Below are 23,001 nucleotides of genomic sequence, written 5' to 3' on the forward strand. Positions count from 1 at the left end.
TACCAGATCATGGAGAAAGTTATAATCCATCTGGGTTAGTTCTAGGCCTGCTAAAATAAGTTAAAAACTATATGTCAAAGAAGCTGCACTACCTAGCCAACATTTCTCAGCAGGAGCCAGGAGAGTTTACATGGGATTGCATCCTGAGTATGATGTATCAAGGCGAACAGAATGTGAAGTTGGAAAGGGATGAGTTTATCAATATGTGAGCAGTCTCCTGTGATCCAAAATTTACACCCCATCAAGGACCCCAGGAGACAGTGCTAATATGCTGCTAGGATGGTTCTTGGAAGCTTGGACAGAGCAATAACCCACACCTAATGAAGTAGAAATTGGACAGATGGTAGCGACAGTAATCAAAAGATTCAGAGAAGTGAGGCTGCTGGATTAGATATAATACATGAAGCCAGAAAACCCACCCATCTACAATGTTCTAAGAAAAGGCCTAGAGAACAATCCATTTACCAAAGTGTTAAGTAACATGCCAGTAAGAGGGGCACTAGCATCAGTAAGAAGCTCAGTGACAGCTGTCTTGTTGTCCAGGGCAATAAGAGATCCTGCTGAAGAACTAGGCTCCTGGATAACAATGGACATGAAAGGATCCTCAAATAAAAGAATCCAGGTAACTGAACCCACTGAAAAGAACCCACTTAACTGAAAAAAGCAAGGTGAGCACAATTATCATAATAAATAGTAAGGTTAAAGTAGTAATCAAGGAAGCTGACCTGCAAAGAACCATGGAGATGGTTAATAGAACACGTCACTCCAAATGTCATGATAAATTGGCAGCCTTTGAAAGTTGCTCAAGCTGTACAATGAAAAGAAATTAAGGATGAATGATCAAGAGGCTGGAGGTGGATACCTCAAAAAAAATTCATTAACTTGTCCAATATCCAGATCTGAGCCTTTCTCAGACCTGGAATACAATGACTGATGGAAATGTCATGTCCACAGGAAAAAGAACTCCATGACACCATGAAAAGTTACTTGGTAACGATTCTTCCATAAGGGACCTCTGTCCACTTACTCAAATAACTTTACACTTGAGAAAAAGAAATATCCAAATATTTGGATGAGAATTGTAGGGTGGAGTCCAAATTAACATTTATATCAAAACATCATAATGGACCTCTGTTTTAGTGGGGTTAATATGGATACATGCAATAAATGGAGCTCTGGCCACACCCTGCTTACTATGGATCCACTGGGGTCCATGGACCTACACTATCATAATTTCCTCAGTCTCTGAGTGTATAATTGGAATAAATATACTTGGTAGTTGTTAGGACCTATACATTGCTTTTTTAGTCTGTAGGTTAAGAGCTTTTATAGTGAAAAAAACCAAATGGAAAACTAAGAAACTGCCTTCTCATTTCCCTCTCCATCCAAGATGTATGCTGGAACATCCTCTCCAAAGTGAAGGAAAAATTATAGCATCTCATAACTCCCACCACTATGAAGGGCAGCATATTCCATATTTCGGAATACTGCTTCCACTCATTTACTGAGAGACATGGAAGTCTTAGATATTTGAATGGATCCCAGAGCAGGAAAGAGATCTGCAACAGGTCCAAAGTATATATAGTACAAGCAGCCCTTCCACTTGGGGCATCAGACCTAACTGACCTTATGGTATTAGAGGTATCTGTGTTGACAGTGGATGTGTAGAGTTTATGGTGAGCTCTAATAGGAGAATGATAATATAGACTTCTAGGTCTATATTTGTAGCAAGGTTCATTCTATCTACTTCAGAGACTGCTGGGCCACTTAAAAAGAGCTCCCTCACATGCTACTCATTCCTAGCTGAAATGGAATATCAGATCATGGAACACCAATTGATCATGTGGCCAGAGCTTCCCATCAGAAGCTGGATTTCCAGACCCATTAAGGCATAAGGTTCAGAGGACTCAGCAGCAATCCATCATAAGATGGAAGAGTTACTATTGGTATCAGGCATGAGAAAGTCCATAAGGCACAAGTAAGCTACGTGGGCAGGTGGCCAGACTCCCATGCCACCCTCCACTATTTTGTCAGTACCCCTCCCTCCAACTTATACATATGGCTCCATGGTAGAGGTGGGGAGGGAATGGAGGATGGCATATGACTTGGTGATAAAGAAAGAAAAAGGCCAAATGGTTTCTATTTGATGACACATCACAAGTTGCCCTGTACTACTCACCTCCTCTCCTAAATGATGATCTAGGAAACTATCTTGGAACTGTGGTGCCAGATGCCACCTGGTGTTTAAACCAGGTTTCTATCTGATAAAATAAGTAGGTGCACCACTTCTTTTTATTCATTCATTCAATAGCTACTTATTGAGCCCATACTCTGTATTATCCTGGGTATGAGGAGTACAGTAATAAGTAAAACAGACAAAAATCTCTTCCTTCAAAAACTGAAACATGCAAAACAATGAATCTGGACCACTTTCTTATACCACACACAAATATAAACTCAAAATGGATTAAAGACTTAAATGTAAGGCCTGAAACCATAAAACTTCTCAAAGAAAACGTGGGCAGTAAACTCTTGGACACTGGCCTTAGCAGTATTTTTCTGGATCTGTTTCCCAAGGCAAAGGGAACAAAAACAAAAAGCTTTTGCACAGAGAAGGAAACCATCAACAAAATGAAAAGGTAACCTACAGAATGGGAGAGATATTTGCAAGAGATATACCCAATAAGGGGTTAATATCTAAAATATGCAAAGAACTTATACAACTCAACACACAGACACACACACACACACACACACACAAAAAAAAACCCACAAATAATCCAATTAAAAATGGGGAGAGGACCTGAATAGACATTTTCCCAAAGAAGACATACAGATAGCCATCAAACACATGGTAAGTTGCTCAACATCACTCAATATCAGGAAAATGTTAATCAAAACCACAATGAAATATCACCTCACACCAGTAAGAATAGTTAGAATCAAAAAACAAGAAGTAACAAGTGTTGGCAAGGATGTGGAGAAAAGGGAACCCTTGTGCATTGTTGGTGGGAATGCAAATTGATGCAGCCATTATGGAAAACAGTATGGGGGTTCCTAAAACTTTTAAATAGAAATACCCTATGATCCAGTAATTCCACTACTGGGTACTTACCAAAAAGAAATGAAAACACTAATTTAAAAAGATACATGCATCCCTATGTTTACTGAAGCATTATTTATAATAGCCAAGATACAGAATCAACCGGAGTGTCCCTATAGATGAATGGATAAAGATGTACTATGCATATATGATGGAATATTATTCAGCCATAAAAAGGAATGAAATATTGCCATTCACAACAACATGGATGGACCTAGAAGGTATTATGCTAAGTGATATAAGTCAGACAGAGAAAATGCCATATGCTTTTACTTACATGTGGAATCTAAAAAACAAAACAAAAGAACAAGCAAACAAAAAATAGAAACAGATTCATAAACACAGAGAACAAACTGGTGGTTGCCAGAGGGAAGGCGGGTGAAAGAAAGGGTGAAGTAAGTAAAGGGGATTAAGAAGCTTCCAGTTTTAAAATAAGTAAGTCACAAGAATGAAAAGTAGAGCCTAAGAAATATAGCCAAACAAATGTCTACTTACATTTAAGTGTAGGGTACATAAAACACAAACAAGTAGAAGATATTGTATGTAAGGTGATAATTTCTATGGAGAAAAATAGAGAAGTTAGAGGGATTGGAGGTGTCTGGCTTGTACACAGAGGTCCAGTTTTGAATAAGATGATTTGGAAAGGTCTCCATGAGAAGTTTTAACTTTTGAGCAAGGGACTGAAGCACTTATCTTTGGTATTAGCATTCTAAGCAGAAAAAAAAGCAAATGTAAAGGACCAGAGTCAGTGGGCATCCCTGAAATGTTCAAATAGCAAAAAGGCAAGTAGAGCTACAATCTAGTGAGGAAGGAGAACACTCTAGTGTTGGAGGTGAGCTCAGGAATTAATGAGCTACCGGGCACCTGGGTGGCTCAGTTGGTTAAGCGACTGCCTTCGGCTCAGGTCATGATCCTGGAGTCCCGGGATCGAGTCCTGCATCGGGCTCCCTGCTCGGCAGGGAGTCTGCTTCTCCCTCTGACCTTCCCCCCTCTCATGTGCTCTCTCTCTCTCACTCTCTCAAATAAATGAATAAATAAAATCTTAAAAAAAAAAAAAAGGAATTAATGAGCTACCAGATTTTGTAGGTTTAGAGGCCATTGTAAGGACTTGGAATTCTGCTCTTAGTGAAATGGGGAGCCACTGGAGGATTTTGAGCAGAGAATGGACATGATTTTATACATGAAAATAATTTATCTTGTCTCTGTGTTAAAGATAGACTATTGGTGAGATAATAATGGTATCCCCAAAGTGCCATAACCCAAGAGGGGGATGATGATGGCTTATACCAAGATGATAATGATGAAAGTGATAAGAAGTTGTATGAATTTGGATTTTTCAGGTCAAAAATAATTTGCAACCAGATTAAATGTAGGATGAGGGAAACAGACAATGCTAAATGTTTTTGGCCTGAACCAAAGTGAATGGCCTTTCCATTATCTGAGAAGGAGAAAACTGAGGGAGAAGCAACTTGGAGAAAAAAAAATGAGGAATTTTCTTTTGTGCATGTTAAAACTGAGATCTCTATTTATTAGATACCAAATGAAGATGTTAAGACTCAACCAGTCTGGAGTATGTATTTGAGGTATGCATTTGGCTGAAGTATATATTCAAGGATCATTGGCATGCAGATGGTATTTAAAGCCATGAGGCAGATGAGACCCCTAAGGTAGTACAAGTAGGTAAAAAAGCAAAGGAGCTCAAGAAATGAGCCTTGGGATCACTCTACCATTAATATTGGGGGAATCAGGAATAATCTGTAGAAGAAGCTGAAAAGGAGCAGCCAGCAAGGCAGGAAAACCAAGGGTGTGTGGTGTCCTGAAAGCCAAAGTATTTCTAGAAGACTGGAATGATCACCTGTGTCAAATGGCTCTGATAAATCAAGTATAACATGAAGACTGACAACTGATCTTTAGAATTCCCAATGTGAAAGACATTGGCTTAGTAAAAGAAGTGTCTTTATCATTCTTCGTCAATAGTCAGATCAGGAATACACACAAGTGCATCTCCACTCCTCATTAGTTCCAACTCAGCAATCTAGCTTTCATAGCCTTTGTAAAGATGAAAAATCATCTTTCTCTCTTTCTATCCTTTCCCTTTTCTATTTCCCTATCCTCCTCTCTCTTCTCCTTTCACTCTACATTTTGCATCTCCCTAAATAGAAAAATTATATAATGGTTCAAAATCTTCTAAAAATGCCAAGTAAACAAGTACCATTCACCTCTAAATTTCTAACAGTTTCTCATTGTTTTCCTTCAGAATACTGACAACTGTCAACATCCACTTCTTAATATCTTTGCTTATCCACAGGAAACAGGTTTCAGGATAAAACATGCAACATGAAACTCTTTTTTCTGTAATCTAGCAAGTAATTCCAAATTATATTTCCACTATGTTTTCATTTCAAATGCACTATATGTTAAATAAACATTAATGGCCTTTCCTGGACCTCTTGGGAGCAAGAACCATATCTTTTGTTCCATGTGCCCTCCTTCCCATGTGCCTTGCATAGTGATTTGCATTTGGTAGGACTTCAGTTAATATTTGTAAAATTGAATTAATATTTTTCCTGTGGCTAAATGGGTTTAGTTCAAGAAAACTTACCTACAACTGAATTTTAGAACACAAACTACTTACAAGATAGAAATATGCTGTATGTGCCAAAGCTTGCCTCATAAAGCAACAAGAGTGGTGGTAAGAGAAGAAGCATACATAATGTCTCCAAATCAGGGGTTAAAAATCAAATGAAGGAGGACATAAGTGGGCCAGGTGAGGACTTAGGGAAAAAGACCAACATGTCCAGTCTAAGGGGGGAGTTGCCACTTAATGCCAAATAATCGTAGCCATACAAGAACACAAACCTGGTGTTATTGGGTCCTCCTATTTCTTTTTTTTTTTTTTTTAAGATTTTATTTATTTTTATTTGAGAGAGGGCATGAGAGAGAGACAGCACAAGTCGGGCAGGGGAGAGGCAGAAGGAGAAGCAGACTCCGCATTGAGCAGGAAGCTCGATGTGGGACTCGATCCCAGGACCCTGGGATCATGACCTGAGCCGAAGGCAGACGCTTAACCAACTGAGCCACACAGGCACCCCAAAGGTCCTCCTATTTCTTAAGAGAAATCAGAAATTCAAGTGATATCTCAGTTTTAAAATGTTGGCTATGAATCCAATCTTCTTAAATGGGAGTGGAGAGGGGTCAAAAGCAACAGAAATGTTCATCAAAGGCTTTTCTACAGATTTGTCACCTCTGCCCTAAATAGGCATGAAGAATTTTGAGGAAAGGAACTAGTTTTATAGCTCAGCTTGCTGCCTGTCACCTGTCTAAATGTGGCCCTAGGACATTTCATAAATGGTGGGGAGATAGAATTGCTACCATCCTTCTAAAAGATTTAGATTAAGGAGGCTACATTAAATTCCATAAATTACATCATTCAGTGAGAACTACACCCCACCTATATATCGACAGATACCAAGTACTTCCCTTAATGAGATAACCTTTCAGACTGCCTGAGATGTCCCCAGTAAGCGATCTCCATGCATGTTCTATTATTACCTCATAAATACTCAGCATTGTGGAAGGCTGTCCTATTTTTAGTTCTTTCATAGATTATTCATGAAGAGTTGTAGACCATCTGTGAAATTTCACTAACCTTTCTTCAATTCTCCCAAAGCAGTGGATTCCTTTTGGTGTACCTCTGTTTTCTGGAAACTGTTTCCTTCCTGTTCTGTTTCATTTAACTGGAATCATCCTGGATGAATAATGGGCTGGTATCTTCAAAATACCTCTGTGTGTGTGTGTGTGTGTGTGTGTGTGTGTGTGCGCGCACGCGCATGTTGCAGCCATCACTGTGGGGCAGGAAACTGGTTTTAAAACTTGTCCTAAAAATCAGGGTCATAAACTCAAATGTAATTATTTATCTTCCTCTTAAACAAGAGGAAAGCTTTTTTAAAGCTCCCTAATGCATTTATTGGCTTTGCCCTGATGGAAGTAATTTGAACATATCCCTAAAGCATTTGCCCCATTTCAGGCAGAACGTGGTTCTGGGACTGGGCACAAGCCTAAGTACAGCATGGTTTGGTGCTAAACTATATTGACAAGTAAGAAGGTCTCTTACTCCCTACTGTTCCAAGGAACAAGGTAATATTGAGACACATTCTACTCTCCCCTAGCATTTCCCTTTCACAGGTCCTAACCTGTTTTCTTAAACTAACCCTAATACCTTTATCCTGGGGGAGGGCAGAGGACAACCCATTTCGAGTTTTTTTGTTTTTTTTGTTTTTTAATTTTCCAGCACATGTAAGCAAATGAGCCAGAGTGAAGAAAACTTTAGTGGGGGAATCCTTTGGCCTCTGTGGGAGATCAGGCAGCTTTCCAGCTCTCAATGTTGTTCTAATCCTAACTTCCAGCTGGCTGGAGGATTCCTTTTAGATTTTTGGGTTGCTTTCATATAAGTGATATTATCCAATGTTTCTGGCTGTCCTGTAAGTTTGGGGAACAGAAGAGGCACTGATTATACCCCTTTATCAGGTGAAAAAAGTTGAAGACCAGAGTAAATGGTGGTGGAAGGAGAGCCAGAAAGAGTTCTCCTGAATCACTCCATAAATCTCCTTTGCTATTTGTGGCTGCCTTTCCTAGACCAATCCACCTGCAAACAGTCAGCATATTCCAGCTTGGAGACTTGTCCTTTTCTTTACCTGGAAGGTTCTTCACGTGGAGGGTTGTCTTCGCATCATTCAACATCAACTCAGATGTCACTGTGCAAAGAGGTCTTTCGTGATCATTCTGTCTAATGTCGCTCCCGTTTCTCTACCTGTCACTCAATCGCAAGATATTTTCCTCTTGATAGCACTGAAATTATCTTCTCTATTTACTTTTTAACCACAGGTGTATGTTTTCTATCTTCCCTCATACTAGAAGGGATGTACCATGAAAGCCAAGAGGATGTCTCTCATGTTAATTCCTGGGTCTCCAAAACTTAAAATAGTGCATGGCACTTTGAAAGCATTCAACAAATATTTGCTAAATAAATGACTTCCCAATAACTTGACTTACTGTACACTTTAATCAGTTAAAAAAAATCACAATAAATGGGAAAGGTATTGTATGAGAAATCAGAAGATGGGATCTAGTAGGAGTCCCCACTATTTAAAAGTGGCCACGGCCTGACATATCGGTTCCTATATGGCAGCATATGGTTGAAACATCCTAGGCCACCTGCATCATTACTTGTAGCTTCCCCTTTGAACTCTCATGTCTCATCAACCAATTCTCTTCCTAAATTAAGCACATTACCCTTTCCTCACAGTGAAAAATTCTAGTGATGCCCATTCTTAACCACAGAGAAAAGAAAAAATAGCTTTACCAAATCATTGGCTCAAATATTACACACTTAACTAGCCCATGAGGTAACATATTTCCCTGATTCCTAAATCTGAGTCCTGATCCTAGCTGACAGTAGAAAGCCCAATATTGGGGCGCCTGGGTGGCTCAGTTGTTAAGCGTCTGCCTTTGGCTCAGGTCATGATCCCAGGGTCCTGGGATCGAGCCCCGCATTGGGCTCCCTGCTCTGCGGGAAGCCTGCTTCTCCCTCTCCCACTCCCCCTGCTTGTGTTCCCTCTCTTGCTGTGTCTCTCTGTCAAATAAATAAAATCTTAAAAAAAGAAAAAAGCCCAATATTTTTCCAGGTTTCCTTGTCCACATGTTTCTAGGAATCTCCAGAAAAACTTTGTATGATTCTCCTATCTATCCTACCTGTGGCTCGCTACTGCAGCCACCAGCTGGCCTCATGCTACTGTTCTGTTCCTGCACAGATTTCCTCCTATCATCTTGAAATCATTTTCTGTCTGGCTGCAGTGCCTAGCACTGAGACATTTTGCCTCTACTTTGTTAACAGACCTTTCTTTCGGGTCTCCATGATTGTGGAGACCAAGATGTAGCTCTTAGCATGTGCTGGAGACAGGAGAGAGTAAACAAGAATAGTAACAATAAAGAACTTAAAGGCAATATAAGTTATGGCTACTCTCAGAATTCACAAAATCTTTCTCTGGAACCCTCATTGATTTCTTCTCTTTATAATTTCCTTCTTTTTGCTTACATTGGGTTTGCTTTATTCTTTTTCTACCTTCTTCAACTGGAAGCTTAAATAATTGATTTTAGACCTCTTTTCCAATATAAGCTTTTAAAGACATAAATTTCCCTTTAAGCAGTGCTTTAACTGCATCTCAATAATTTTGATATGCTGCATTTTCATTCAGTTAAAAATATTTTCTAATTTCTCTTGTGATTTCTTCCTTTATAAGTTAATTAGAAATGTGTAGCTTCATTTTCAAGTATTTGGGGATGTTCCAGATATCTTTTTTGTTGTTTATTTCTAGTTTAATTTCAAAATCTTTTAAACTAGTTGAGGTTTATTCTATGGTCCAGAATAGAGTCTATCTTGTTGAATGTTCAATGTGCACTTTCAAAGAATATGCATTCTCCTGTAGCTAGGTGAAGTGTTCCATACGTGTTCCATATATTCAATCAGGTAAAGTTAGCTGATAGCATTGTGTTCTAAATAACTATCAATGTTTCTGTCCAATTGTTCTAATAAGAAGAGAGTTTTGAAATCTCTTACTATTATCTTAGATTTGTCAATTTACTCCTTCCAGTTCTATCACTTTTTACTCCATGTGTTTTATAATATCTGTTATTAGGTCCACATATATTTAGGATTATTAAGCTTTCCCCATAAATGCATTTGTTTATTACTAAAAACTCCTCTTTATCTCTTATGATTCTTTGTTCTGAAGTTATCTTTGTCTAATAATATAGCTAATTTATATTTCTTATACTGCTTGCATACTATATCTTCTTGTGTTCTTTCACTTTTAACCAATCTCTCTCTTTTTTAAAAAGATTTATTTATCTGAGAGAGAGAGAAAGCATGAGTGGGAGGGGCAGAGGAAGAGGGAGAAGCAGACTCCCCACTGAGCAAGGAGCCCAACACCAGGCTCTATCCCAGGACCCCGAGATCATGACCTGAGCCAAAGGCAGATGCTTAACCCACTGAGCATCCAGGTGCCTCTTAACTAATCTCTTTTTATATAGTTATGGTGTTTCTTATAGACAGCATTTTTTTGGGTCTAACTTTTATGCAGTTAGACAATTTCTGCCTTTAAATTGGAGTGTTCAGAACATTTAGGTTGAATGTAACTATCAATAGGTTTGGTATAAATCTACCATGTTCCTATTTGTTTTGCACTTATCCCTTCTGTGCCTTGTATCTTTTCCCCTTTTGCTGCCATCTTTCAGGTTGGGTAGGTTTTATGACTTTTTCTCCACTTTATCTCCACTAATTTGTTAATTAGCTCCACATTTTATTTTTATGTTTTAGGCTGGCTGGCTCTATAGTTTACAAATGCATCTTTAACTCACCACAGTGTACCTTCAAATATCATACTTCTTCAAATATAATGTAAAAACCTTACAACAGTATACTTTTAAATGCCCATTGACTATTCTGTGCTATTGTAAATCATTTTACTTCCACAAAAACTATAAACCCCACAATACGTTGTTGTTAATTTAGGTTTAAACAGTAAGTTCCCACTAAAAATTTTTGAAACAATGGGGGTAAAATCCATGTGTATATTCACATATTTACTACTTTCAACATTTTCATTCTTTTGTATGGATCCAGATTTTATCTGGTATATTATATTTCAGCCTGAAGAACATACTTTAACATTTCTTATAGTTAAGGTCTTCTGGCAATAAATATGTTAAGCTTTGGTGTTTCTGGAAAGGTCTTTATTTTACCTTTATTGTGAAGAACAGTTTTAGCGAATATAAAATTCTACATTGACATTGTTTAATTTCAGCACTTTAAAGATATTGTACCACTGCCCTCTGGCTTACTTTGTTTCTCACAAAAAGTCAGTGATATTTCTTATCATTAGTCCCTTTATATAATGTGTCTCTCTTCTCTGGCTGCTTTTAAGATTTCTCTTTATCACTGATTCTTTGCAACTCAATTATGGATGTACTGAGGTGTGTGTATGTGTGTGTTTCCTGAGTGGTGTCCATTTACCTTCTTGAATCTGTGAGTTAATAAGTTACACCAAATATAGAACATATTTTGTCATTATTTCTTCAAAATATTTTTGTTCTTTCCCTCTCTTCTCTCCTTCTGAGACTCTAATAGTTTTGTTAGAGCACTTGTTGGCCCATCAGTTCTGAAGCTCTGTTTACTGCTTTCATACTTCTTTCTTTCTGTGCTTTCCTTTGGCTAGTATCTGTTGCTACATCTTCACATTCATCGATCATTTCTTCTGCAGTACTTAATAAAGTGGTAATACTATCCAGTGAAATTTTCACTTCAGATATTTTTCACCATAAAATGTCCTGTTGGTCGCTCGCGCTGGAAGAAGTGGAAGAAGATCGCGCTCACCAGCTTTTTACTTGCACCTACTCAGCTATCTCAGGACCAGCTTGAGGCTGAAGAAAGGGCAAGATCCCAGAGATCACGACAGACCTCACTGGTCTCCTCCCGAAGAGAACCTCCCCCATACGGGTACCGGAAAGGCTGGATACCTCGGTTATTAGAGGATTTTGGAGATGGAGGTGCTTTTCCAGAGATCCATGTGGCGCAGTATCCACTGGATATGGGGCGAAAGAAAAAAATGTCAAATGCACTGGCCATTCAGGTGGATGCTGAAGGAAAAATTAAATATGATGCAATTGCTCGGCAAGGACAGTCAAAAGACAAGGTCATTTATAGCAAGTATACTGACCTGGTTCCCAAGGAAGTCATGAATGCAGATGACCCAGACCTGCAAAGACCTGATGAAAAAGCCATTAAAGAGATAACAGAAAAGACAAAGGTAGCCTTAGAAAAATCTGTATCACAGAAGGTTGCTGCAGCCATGCCAGTTCGAGCTGCTGATAAACTGGCTCCTGCTCAATATATTCGATACACACCATCTCAACAAGGAGTGGCTTTCAATTCTGGAGCTAAACAGAGAGTTATTCGGATGGTGGAAATGCAGAAAGATCCAACGGAGCCTCCAAGGTTCAAGATTAATAAGAAAATTCCCCGAGGACCACCTTCCCCTCCTGCACCTGTCATGCATTCTCCTAGCCGAAAGATGACTGTGAAGGAACAAGAGTGGAAGATCCCTCCTTGCACTTCAAACTGGAAAAATGCAAAGGGGTATACGATTCCATTAGACAAACATCTGGCTGTTGATGGAAGAGGCCTGCAGACAGTTCACATCAATGAGAACTTTGCCAAGCTGGCCAAAGCCCTCTATATTGCTGATCGGAAAGCTCATGAAGCTGTACAAATGCGTGCTCAAGTAGAGAGAAAGATGGCTCAAGAAGAAAAGGAGAAACATGAAGAGAAACTTAGAGAAATGGCCCAGAAAGCCAGGGAGAGAAGAGCTGGGATCAAAACCCATGTGAAAAAAGAGGATGGGGAGGCACATGAGAGGGATGAAATCCGGCATGACAGGCGAAAAGAGAGACAGCACAACAGGAATCTTTCCAGGGCAGTTCCTGATAAGAGGTCGAAACTACAGAGAAATGAAAATCGAGATATCAGTGAAGTCATTGCTCTTGGTGTGCCCAATCCTCAGATGTCCAATGAAGTTCAGTATGACCAAAGGCTTTTCAACCAGTCCAAGGGTATGGACAGTGGTTTTGCAGGTGGAGAAGATGAAATTTACAACGTTTATGATCAAGCCTGGAGAGGTGGTAAAGATATGGCCCAGAATATTTACAGGCCTAGTAAAAATCTGGACAAGGACATGTATGGTGATGACCTAGAAGCCAGAATAAAGACCAACAGATTTGTTCCCGATAAGGAGTTTTCTGGTTCAGACCATAGGCAAAGAGGCCAAGAAGGACCAGTTCAGTTTGAGGAAGATCCTTTTGGTTTGGACAAGTTTTTGGAAGAAGCCAAACAGCACGGTGGCTCTAAAAGACCCTCAGATAGCAGCCACCCCAAGGAACATGAGCATGAAGGCAAGAAGAGGAGGAAGGAGTAGATACACCTCTCTTCAAAGTGAATGAACTTTTATCCATAACCCTAATGATGCAAGTCAGATGGGCAAACACTTTGTAAATGGCCAGGATAAAAACCAAATCTGGGTGTCAGACCCCAGCACTACTTTTTAATACGGGAATAAGGGGTGGGGGGGGATGGAAAATTCTTTGAACTATTTAGTTTTTTTTTAAGAGTGGGTTGTGTTTGTGCTTCTCCTACCTTTTGGCATTTATAGAACATACTTCCCCACACATGAAATTAAGACCACTTCCTTTTATGTGACATTAGTACTTGGGGTTAATATTTTGTGTAAGAACGACTGCTGGTGAATAAAGTTGCCCCAACCACAGGGAGTAGAAGGATATTCACATACTGGAACTGTCTGCCAAATGACGTTTGCCCCTATTACCTCTGTTTTAATTTGGAGTGGGGAAAGTAAGCTCTTGCTTGGTGCAACTATTTTTTCAAATAAAAACATTTAGACAAAAGTTAAAAATATATATATATATGGAAACAAATGAAAATGAAAATACAATGGTCCAAAGTCTTTGGGACACAGCAAAAGGAGTTCTAAGAGGGAGTATAACAATACAGACCTACATCAAGAAATGAAAAAAATCTTAAATAAACACCTTAAACTTACATCTAAAAAGGCTAGAAAAAGAACAAAGCCCAAAGCTAGCAGGAGGAAGACAATAATAAAGATTAAAGCAGAAATAAATAAAATAGAAAATAAAAAGCAATTTAAAAGGTCAGTGACACAGAGAAATAACAACTGATAGCACAGAAATATAAAGTATTATATATAATGTATAATTATAAATATTATAAAAAATGATATGCCAATAAATTCAACAACCTAGAAGAAATGGACAAATTCCTAGAAACATATAATCTTCCAAAACTGAAACAAGAAGAAATAGAAAATTTGAACAGACCAATTACTAGTGATGAAATTGAATCAGTAAACAAAAACTCCTAACAAAAGTATCAGGGTGAGATGGCTTCACAGGTTAATTCTACCAAATATTTAAAAAAGAGTTAATACAGGGATGCCTGGGTGGCTCAGTCATTAAGTGTCTGCCTTCAGCTCAGGTCATGACCCCAGGGTCCTGGGATCGAGCCCTGCATTGGGCTCCCTGCTCTGCAGGAAGCCTGCTTCTCCCTCTCCCACTCCCCCTGCTTGTGTTCCCTCTCTCGCTGTGTCTCTCTCTGTCAAATAAATAAATAAAATCTTAAAAAAAAAGAGTTAATACCGATTGTCAAGCTATTACAAAAAAAAGAAGAGGAAGGAAAACTTCCAAATTCATTCTATGAGGTTATAATTATCCTGATTCCAAAACCAGACAAAGATACTAAAAATAGGGATGGCTGGGTGGCTCAACTGGTTAAGCATCTGTCTTCAGTTCAGGTCATGATCTCCAGAATCGAGCCCCACATCTGGCTCCCTGCTTAGCTGAGAGCCTGCTTCTCCCTCTTCCCTGCCTCTGCTCATGCTCTCTCTTGCTATCTCTCAAATAAATAAATAAAATCTTTAAAAAGAAAAAGAAAAAGAAAAGCAGAGAAAATAGTTACAGAAAAAAATACTAAAAACAAAAAAAAATAACAACAAACAAAAATTACAGGCCAATATCTCTGAACATAGATGCAAAATCCTCAACAAAATATTAGCAAATTATCAACTATACATTAAAAAATCATTCACCACAATCAAGTAGGATTTATTCCAGGGATGCAAGTGTGGTTCAGTATTTGCAAATCATCCAATGTAATAAATCACATTATCAAAAGATATGATCATCTCAATAGACACATAAAAGTATTTGACAAAACACAACATCCATTCATGATAAAAACTCTGGACAAGTTGGTTTAAAGAGAACATATCTCAACATAATAAAGACCATATATGAAAAACCCACAGCAAACATCATACTCAATGGTGAAAAACTGAACGTTTTTCCTCTAAGATCAGGAACAAAATAAGGATGTGCATTTTCCCCACTTTTATTCAATACAGTACTGGAAGTCCTAGCTGCAGCAATCAGACAAGAAAAATAAATAAATAAATAGCCTCCAATTGGTAAAGAAGAAGTAGAACTATCATTATTTGTAGATGACATGATACCATATGTAGAAAACCCTAAAGACTACACCAAAAGATATTATAACTGATAAATAAATTCAGTAAAGTTGCAAGATACAGGGTGCCTGGGTGGCTCAGTTGGTTAAACATTTGTCTTTGGCTCAGGTCATGATCTCAGTGTCCTGGGATTGAGCCTGGCATTGGGCTCCCTGCTCAGCGGGGAGTCTGCTTCTCCCTATCCCTCTGCTCCTCCCCTGCTTTCTCTAATAAATAAAATCTTTTTTTAAAAAAAGTTGCAAGATACAAAAAATGGGCACAGGACCTGAATGAACATTTTTCCAAAGACATACAAATGGCCAACAGACACATGAAAAGGTACACAATATCACTTATCATCAAGGAAATGCAAACCAAAACCACAGTGAGATTGCCTTACACCTGTTAAAATGGCTAGATTCAAAAAGACAGGAAATAATAAATGTTGGTGAGGATGTGGAGAAAAAGAAACTCTTATGCACTGTTGGTGGGAATGCAAATTGGTGTAGCCACTGTGGAAAAAATTATGGAGGTTCCTCAAAAAATGCAAAATAGAAATGCCATTCAACCCAGTAATTCCACTACAGGGCACTTACTGAAGAAAATATGAAAACACTAATTTGAAAAGATATATGCATCCCTATGTTTATTACAGCATTATTTATAAGCTATGGAAACAAACCAAGTATCCATTGATAGAAGAATGGATAAAGAAGATGTGAGATATATATATATATATATATATATATATAAAATGGAATATTGCTCAGCCATAAAAAAAAATGAGATCTTGACATCTGCAACAACATGGATGGAGCTAGAGGGTATTGTGCTAAGTGAAATAAGTCAGACAAAGAAAGACAAATACCATATGATTTCACTTATATGTGGAATCTAAAAAAAAAAAAGAAAAATCAAATAGCCTTTTTTTTAAGATTTTATTTATTTATTTGAGAGAGAGAGAATGAGAGACAGAGAGCATGAGAGGGAAGAGGGTCAGAGGGAGAAGCAGACCCCCCGCTGAGCAGGGAGCCCGATGTGGGACTCGATCCCAGGACTCCAGGATCATGACCTGAGCCGAAGGCAGTTGCTTAACCAACTGAGCCACCCAGGCGCCCTCAAATAGACTCTTAAATACAGAGAATAAACTGCTGGTTGTCAGAGGGTACGTGGAGGGGGATGGGTGAAAAAGATAAAGGAGATTAAGAGTTAGAAACTTCCAGTTATAAAATAAATGTCACAGAGATTTTTTTTAAAAGTACAGTATAGGGAATATAGTCAATAATATTTTAATAATGCTGCATGCTGACAGATGGTGACAATACTTATCATGGTGAGCACAGAGTAACAGAATGGGTGAATTGATATGTTGTATTCCTGAAACTATATAACACTGTTGTTAATTTTACTTCAATAAAACTGGTCACAGCTGGGAATAATTCATAGAATTGTGCTCACTTTTTGGCCATACATACCTTCACTCTTTTAAAAAATTATTGAGGACTCAAAAGAACTTTGTTCTTTGTGGGAAATGGCTATTGATATTTAACTTATTAGAAATAAAAACCTATAGGATGCTTCAGTAGCCTTTTCATTTCCAATATGAAAAGTTGCAAAAATTTGGGGATTTTAAGAACTCATAATGTTGACAATTTCAATTACAAATTCAATTCCTTTTTCTTTAAACTCTGAATAATTGGTCTCAAAATGATGCCACAACTTAATTGGCATCATGATGCTATACAAAAATGTTCTGTTGCATAAGACACAATAAGGTACATTATTCCTATCTATAAAGCTGAGTGGAAGCTAACTTTCACCATATTTTAATTATTTACAGCTTTGCCTAGCTTTCTTTGGAGTAGATTCCTCCCTTCTTACACTCCTACCTCAGGCCTCTGCACTAACTCCCAGTTCTGCCCAGGTCTCTTTCCTCAGAGAGCCACAAAACTCCTTTCCACACCTCCTTCAACCTTGGTTGAAATGCCACTTTCTTAAGTGCTGTCTCTATTTGGTCTTGCAACTCTCCCTGCACAACCTATCCACTATCCCCATCCATTGCTTTCCATTAAAAAAAAAAAAATTATATTATATTTTCCAAATATACTCAAAATTAGATAAGATAGTATAAAGATCCTCCTTGTATTTATCATCCAACAACAAGGATTATCAAATTTTTGCAATCTGATTTTATCTTATCCACAAATACTTCAGTCTACATCTTTAAATGACAAATACTTTTATTTCTTTGGAAACACAGCCACAACACCATCATCAAATCTAACAAAATTAACAATATCATATATTATCAGTCCATTTTCTAATTTCCCATTTGACTTAGGGGTGTCTTGGTACAGCTGGTATCTTTGAATAAAGGCCCAAACAAAGTATACACAGAACAATATCACCATTCAAAATACTACATATTTTACTTATTTATTTGCTTATTGTTTGTTTCTCCCATAGAATATCAACTCCACAATATCCATTGCCAATATCACTTATATTTCCTTTTTCACTTTTTTAGTGGCTGATGTTGAATTTGCAGTGTACATTTACAACTAATCCAAGTCCTCTTTCAAATATTTCATGTGTAGTATAATTACCTTATTAGAGTATATCTAATTCCTCTTTCAAAACATTGCTGTCACTCACTTCACTTATCTATAAACTATAATCACTGAACATATTGCTGCTATCATTATTTTGCACAAACTTATTTGTTAGGTCAATTAAAAATAAGAAAAATATAAGATTTTATTTTACTTTTATTTTTTTCCTTTTTTAACACTTTTCCTTTCTTTATATAGATCCAAATTTCTGACCTATAGTACTTTCCTTCTTTCCAAAGAATTTCAACATTTCTATTAAGGCAGGTCTTGGATTTCCCCCAATTTTTGCTTGGCTGAGAAAGTTTTTATTTCTCGTTTACTTTTGAAGAATAATTTCACTGGATACAACATTCTTGTATCATTTGGTCATTTTTTTTTTCTTTCAACACTTTATTTCACTCCATTCTCTTGCTTTTCTGGTTGCTGAAGAGAAATCTGACATAATTTTATTTTTGCTCCTCTACAGGTAATATATTTTTTCCTTTGGAAAAAGAGGAGTTTTTCCTTTGTCTTTGGTTTTCTGAAGTTTGAAAATTAAATACCCAGGTTTTCATTTTTTAATATTTGTCCTGCTTGATGTTCTCCTAACTTCCTGGATCTACTTTGGTGTATGTCATTAAGTTTGGAAAATTCTCAATCATTATCACTTCAACTATTTCTTCTGTCCTTTTTCCTCTTTCTTCTTCTGGTATTCTCATTACACATATATTAGACCTTTTTGAATTGTCCCACAATTAAAATGACCTCATTTTCATAAGGCCATTACTTTCAGAAGCAAGAGACATAACTAGCTTTTCTAATACACAGAAGTAGGCAGAGACTTAGACAAAATTCCAAGATGGAGGAATTTATCCCAAATGAAAGAACAAGATGAGGTCATGACCAGAGATCTAAGAGAAACAGATATAAGTAGCATGCCTGATGGAGAATTTAAAACAATAATCAAGAATATTCTCTGGGCTTGAGAAAAGAATAGAAGACATAAAGGAGACCCTTAAAATGGAGATAAAAGATTTTTAAAAGATTCAGAGATGAAGAATGCAATAAACGAGACTGGGAACAGGCTTGATGCAATGAACAGCAGGCTGGGAGAAGCAGAATAATAATTACTGACCTAGAAGACAAAATAATGGAAAATAGTGAGGATGAATGAAAGAGAGAAAGAACTATGCAACACAAGAACAGACTTAGGGAACTCAGTAACTCCATCAAGTGTAATAACATTTGTATTATAGGAGTTCCAGAAGAAGAGAGAGAGAAGGGGACAGAAAATTTATTTTAAGAAATAATAGCAGAAAACTTCCCTAATCTGGGGAAGGAAACAGACATCCAGATCCAGGAGGCACAGAGAACTCCTATCAAAATCAACAAAAGCAGACCAACACCAAGGCATATTATAACTAAATTTGCAAAATATAGTGATAAAGAAAAAAAATCTTAAAAGTAGCAAGACAAAAGAAGTCCTTAACTTACAAGGGAAAACCCACAAGGCTAGCTGGAGATTTCTCAACAGAAACTTGGCAAATCAGAAGGGAGTGGCGTGATTTATTCAAAGGCTGAATGGGAAAAATCTGCAGCCAAAAATACTCTATCCAGCAAGGCTATCATTCAGAATAGAAGGAGAGATAGTTTCCCAGACAAACAAAAACTAAAGGAGTTCATGACTACTAAACCAGCCCTGCAAGAAATATTAAAGGGGACTCTGTGTGTGTAAAGGAGAGACCAAAAATGACAAAGACAAGAAAGGATTAGCAAAATCTCCAGAAACAATGACAAAACAGTAATAAAATGGCAATAAAATACATACCGATCAATAATTACTTTGAATGTAAATGCACTAAATATTCCAATCAAAAGACATAGGGTGTCAGAACGGATTAAAAAAAAAACATCTATATGCTGCCTACAGGAGACTCACTTTAGATCTAAAGACAGATTGAAAGTGAGGGGGTGGAGAAATATTTATCATGTAAATGGATGTCAAAAGAAAGCCAGAGTAGCAATACCTACATTACACAAACTAGACTTTTTTGTTCTTGTATTGTTTTTATCCTGCTTTGGTATCAGGGTAATACTGGCTTCATAGAATGATTTTGAATATTTTCCCTCTATTCCATTATTTGTAAGAGTTTTATAAAACCTGTCATTAATTATTTTTTTAAATATTTGGTAGAATTCACCAAAGAAATCATGTCGTCTTAGGCTTTTCTGTGCTGGGAGATTTTTGATTCCCAATTCAACTTTCATTCTTGTTATTGGTCTAAGATTTCCTATTTCTAAGAAGATTTTCCTATTTTTTGGATTTAAGATTCATGATTCAATCATGGTAACTTGTGTGTTCTTAGGAATTATCTGGGTCTTTTTTTGCTGTTATCCAATTTGTTAGTATATAATTGTTTATAGTAATCTGTTATCACACTATGTATTTCTGTGGTATCTATTGTATTGTTTTCTCTTCCACTTCTCATTTTGGTTTTTGAGTCTTCCTTTTTTTTCTTAGTTAATGTAATTAAAGCATTGCCAATTTTGTATGTTTTTTTTTTTTTCAAAAACTAGTGATTACTTTCAATGTTATGTTATGGTTTATTCTGGTCTCTATTTTATTTATTTCCTATTTTTCTTTGTTATTTCCTTCCTCTACTAATTTTTAGCTGTTTCTTCTTTCTTTAGTTCCTTGTGGTGTAATGGTAAGTTGTTTATTTGAACTTTTTTTCTTAATACAAGTAGTTATAGCATAAATTTCACTCTAACATCTGCTTTGCTGCATCTCATAGGTTTTGGAATGTTTTCTTTTTCAGTTGTTTTGAGACATATTTGATTTACCATTTTATTTCTTATTTGGCCCACTCTTTATGCAGTAGTGTGTTGTTTAATATTTACCTATTAAATATTTAATATTTACATTGAAAAAAATAATGAGAGGGTATATCTAGATATATCTGGACCATTTTACTCCCTCATGGGAAGGCAGCCTTCCTTCCAGGAGTGACTGACAAGAGGTAAGTCCATCCATTTCAGGACTTCACTGGATCCCACAGAAATTTGGTCTTAATATCTGCATCTCCTCATCTCTTGACATTAGCACAAGAGACAACATCAATATATTTTCCAAAGTCTGGTTTATTTATTCCGGAAAATACTGCATGTAATACTTCTATAACAAAGTCAATCCAATTCCTTTCAGGATCCCACCAACAGCATACACATACTTTCAATATTCTGGGTATTTCTTTTTTACCTCTGCCCAATTTATATGACAAGAACTCATACCCATCTTCCTAATATGATCAATATTTTTCAGGGATGAATCGATCAAAATCTTAACATGAAAAATACATTTTTTTCTTAAGGAAAACATAATATGATTGTATGAGATGCTAGCTAAAATGGAAACAGGTTTTTTCTATTATTATGGAGAACTGTTCAGCTTTTGGGTCCACATTGTCTTGAATTTCTCTATTTTCAAATTTTGCTTTATCTCTAGAAAACTTCAAGGTTTATCAAAGTGGTCTTTTAGTGCAAAGAACATCTGCATAATGACTTTATGTCCACAAACCATATAAAAGGAGAATCAGAGAAAAGCCTGATGCTTTTAAGTTGTAGTTCTTTCAGAATCTAATATCTCCATCAGTTTTGGAGATTCACAGGGTTTATTCTAATCCCTAGGTAAAATTACATTTCCGCCCCATTCCTGCAGCACTCTCTATGAAAGGGAATCTTTTCAAAGTTAGTGACCTAAGAAAGGCTGTCCAGTTATGAGATGGAGTCATATGAAAGTTTCTCCCTCTCCCTCAGGCTTTCTCCTTGATTCTGTTGTTTGGTTCAGAGATATATACATTACCTGGATCTAATTACACTGCCAAGTAATCAAGGTTTGGAATCACAACTGTAGATGCATGATATTGAGCAAATATTCAGATCTCTCTTTCTCATGTACAGAGTAATAGTATTGCATAGCTCATGTGGCCATTTTGAAATAACATCAGATTATTTTTTAAAGAGACAAAAAAGATAAACATATATCTCTGTTTTTTATGGTGTTCCTAATTTCGTTTTATTCAGTGTGATATTCATATATTCTCTGCATATATATGTTCTAAGAACCATGTGAAAAAGTGTATCAGAAAACCATTTCAGATGTAAGAGCTTTAAAATTTTTAAGTCAGGGTGCCTGGGTGGCTCAGTGGGGTAAGCCTCCAACTCTTGATTTTGGTTCAAGTCATGATCTCAGCCCTGCATGGAGCTCCATGCTGGGCATAGAGTCTGCTTGATATGCTCTCTCCTCCTCTCCCTCTGTCCCTCTGCCCCTGTTCGCTCTCTCTCTCTCTCAAAAAAAATTAAAAATTAAGTTAAAAAATTTTTTAAGTCTTCTCTCATCTGGGGCCGGTTTCTTTTTCCCTTAAAAAAAAAAATCACCAGGTATGAGAGCTAGATGTGGAGAGAATAGACTTGATTGTGTTGCTATGTCCTAAGATTAGAGCTTGGTGGTAATTTCATAGAAGATCAAAGTGTCTTATTATGCAAAAGAATGAGTCTCCACCCCTTCTATGATCAATAGCCTCTTCCTCTCTGAGTAAAGAAGTAAAGAAAGGATGCTAGCAGGGAGTAATTCCCCCAACAATTTCTCCTATTTCTTGAATACTTTGCCCCAAAAGACTGATGCCAGAATTAGAAGCCTTGAAGATGGCCCCTGGTAATTCTTGTCTTCTGATATTCACACACTTGTGGAATCCCCTCCCTTGAGTGTGTGGTTTGGATTTAGTCACCCACTGCTCTGAATGAAATATGGTAGAGTGACAAGATGTCACGTTTGAGGTTATGAAAAGACTAGCTTCTGTCTTTTGTTCTCTCTCTCTCTCTCTGGTCATTTACCCTAGAGGAAACCAGGAGTCCTTTGGAGCAGTTTGTGGCAAGGACCTGAGGCTGACCAACAAACATATGAATGAGCTTGAAAATGGATCCTCCTGCATTTGACTCTTCAGATGAAACTACTTACAGGGACCTCATAAGAGATTTTGAACAAAGGCATCCAGCTAAGCCATGCTCAGATTCTTGGCCCAGAAACTGTGAGTTAATAATTGTTGTTTTAAATTGTTAAATTTTGAGGTAATCTGTTAGGCATCACTAGTTAACTAAT

The 23,001-nt window shown here is 37.2% G+C and overlaps 1 pseudogene; it reads left to right on the forward strand.

Annotated features, from left to right (window-relative positions):
- The first annotated feature begins 400 nt into the window (after positions 1-400).
- LOC118530487 (SNW domain-containing protein 1 pseudogene) lies at positions 401-13,421 on the forward strand (annotated as a pseudogene).
- Positions 13,422-23,001: the final 9,580 nt, after the last annotated feature.

Source organism: Halichoerus grypus, chromosome 7 (assembly GCF_964656455.1).
Source record: "Halichoerus grypus chromosome 7, mHalGry1.hap1.1, whole genome shotgun sequence".
In the NCBI taxonomy this organism is placed as follows: Eukaryota; Metazoa; Chordata; class Mammalia; order Carnivora; family Phocidae; genus Halichoerus; species Halichoerus grypus.